The sequence below is a fragment of the Silurus aristotelis genome, assembly GCF_946808225.1.
Source record: "Silurus aristotelis genome assembly, chromosome: 25".
Taxonomy (NCBI): domain Eukaryota; kingdom Metazoa; phylum Chordata; class Actinopteri; order Siluriformes; family Siluridae; genus Silurus; species Silurus aristotelis.
In genome coordinates this window covers 18,922,925-18,925,424 of record NC_139598.1, presented here as the reverse complement: position 1 = coordinate 18,925,424, position 2,500 = coordinate 18,922,925, and the positions used below count along the sequence as shown (strand labels likewise).

At 44.8% G+C, this 2,500-nt stretch overlaps 2 protein-coding genes across 2 annotated transcripts in view; one reads left to right on the top strand and one right to left on the bottom strand.

Moving 5' to 3' along the window:
- LOC310719501 (beta-1,4-galactosyltransferase 3) overlaps positions 1–2,500 on the top strand; it is a 389,210-nt gene that overhangs the window by 94,668 nt on the left and 292,042 nt on the right. The window lies entirely within an intron of this gene.
- The window catches only part of LOC310720122 (sodium bicarbonate cotransporter 3-like), a gene marked incomplete at its 3' end in the record, with an annotated part of 18,879 nt that overhangs the window by 253 nt on the left and 16,126 nt on the right, over positions 1–2,500 (bottom strand). The gene's annotated exons all lie outside the window — the stretch shown is intronic.

Sequence of the window (2,500 nt, the reverse complement as noted above, 5' to 3'; positions counted from 1 at the left end):
TGTGGCTGATTGGTCAATGCCAATGATGATGTCATCTCACCAATGTGGACATGCACTCAGTATTAGAAACATCTCTCTCTCTCTCTCTCTCTCTCTCTCTCTCTCTCTCTCTCTCTCTCTCTCTCTCTCTCTCTCTCTCTCTCTCTCTCTCTCTCTCTCTCTCTCTCTGTGTGTGTGTGTGTGTGTGTGTGTGGTGTGTGTTATCAGTGTTTCAGGACGTGAGTCTGGTACCGAGACGATGATCTGCTCTACTCTCTCTCGGTGCCAGTGCTGGTGATAAGGACAGAGACACGACTATCTTAACTCACTGAGTCACAAGACATTTCACTGCAACTTAGGACACAGACAGACAGAGAGATAGAGACTGAAAGACAGACAGACAGAGAAAGAGACAGACTGAGAGATAAACAGAGAGAAAGAGAGACTGAAAGACAGACAGAGTGTGTGTGTGTGTGTGTGTGTGTGTGTGTGTGTGTGTGTGTGTGTGTGTGTGTGTGTGTGGTTTTATCTCTGTGCTGCAGACTTGTGATGGTGAAAGTTCTCACGCAGCTGCAGCTCTCCATCATGCTGAACTGGAAGCTCCAGATCTTCATCAGCTGTGTGCTGGAGCAGATGTGGTGGAAGTGTGTAAACTCCCGCAGGGTTTCTCCTTCAGGATCATTTAACATTAACACCTTTTTTTTCTCTGTACTCTTTCTCTCTCCCAACAACAACACACACACACACACACACACACACACACACACACATGAATAACCAGCTTATTGACTGGAGGTTACATGCTGCAGCTTCTCTGTAATTGGTGTCCCTCATGTGGAAGTGAGCGAGAGGACAGAGAGTGGACAAGGACGAAGAAGTTGTGCTTTAGCGCCTGTAGCAGGTTGCTAATGCAGCCGCAGTGTTTTACACCTCAACACGCGTCTACAGGGAGACGAGAGCGACTCAGTGCTAACCTGTGGTGGTAATGGACCATGAGGGGTGAGGGGGTGGGATGTGTTGCAGTGGTAAGAAGGGTGGGGGGGGGGGGTGGGGGGTGCACTAGCCTCCTGCTGCGTTAGATGAAAGCTCCCAAAGGCTGCCATCTTCACTGTAACTAATTTGAGAGGGATTTTCCGCACCAGCGGAGGCACGAGGAAGCGCTTCTGCCCTATTTTACCCCGATACACCCCTCCGTCTGCCCAGCAGGCCTTCCTCTCTCACTTCCACTTGTTAATCAGGAGGATTTCCAGCACAGATATCAGGGCTGGAGGACAAACCCAGTGATGAAGGAGGGTTTCTTTACTGCTGTGTCTCAAATCACAAACACCACAGTCTCCACTCAGATATCTGCAAGCTGCAGAGGATTTGTGTTGTTACTGTTTTATAGTAGTGTTCAGGGAAGAAGGGTGTGATTTGGGATCAGACCAGAGGCATGAAGGTCCCTATGAAATGCTGATTTAACATTTCTGCTTAAACATTCCTGATTGGAGTAAGTGATTAGAAGATCGGATCATTTTGGTGACTCAGTTCTTTGAATCTCATTCATCAAAATGAATAAATCTTTATAAAATCGTTTAGTTCACTTTTTCCTTCATGAAAATGTGACTGTAGATGAGGATTATAAATGATAATAAACAGAATGTGTAGCTTCACCTCTCAGATCTTCTGCTCCGTACTGTTGGTTCTTTTGTCACGTGACTCTCATATTTATTGTAACAATAATGTCAAGATTCTGAACAAAAACCTGATATATTGCATTGTGCAGCGTCTATGGGAGTCACGTGACAAGAGAACTCATGAGATGAACAGTTCTGTTTCCTGCACATAAGCAGTGGAGATGTTGTGATGTTCTGCTCATAGAAAATAAAATGATTCACTCTTTTAGACGACTCGTTCTTCTGAGTCACATTAACGACTCGTTCATAATGAATGAATCATTCATTAATGACTCATCACTAATTAGGTTCTTTATTTTTCTCTCCCAGTCCAGAGACAGGCTGCACCCTCACCTGCTGCTCAGAGTTCCCTCAAACCCCCCATGATCCTGTGTAGAAGAGGAGATACAAAAAATGGATGGATGAATGAATGAATGAATGAATGAATGGATATATAAGTAAAGTAAAAGAAGAAGAATAGCTGTGTCTCTGGTGAAAATGGTCCTGAGGTGATGTGAGTGAAAATCTGTCAGAATCAGCAGGTCAGAGTGATCAGGCAGGCGTGATGTTCTGGGGCGTTCCTCAGGGAGAACCGTGAGAGACGAACACTTCCCAGAGACCACAACACTATCAGATTGGTCCTGAAACAGCATGGCCACCATGTATATATCCACCACCAAGCTTTTAGCACTGTTGCTTTTTGTTGCTAAAAACCACACACATACACACACACACACACACACACACACACACACACACACTATAAAGAGAAATAAGTCCCTGAGCTGCAGCATCAGTCAGTCTGAATGACCTCATTAATACAGTCTTTAACTATGAGTTTACATCTGTATACAAACAAAAAGAGA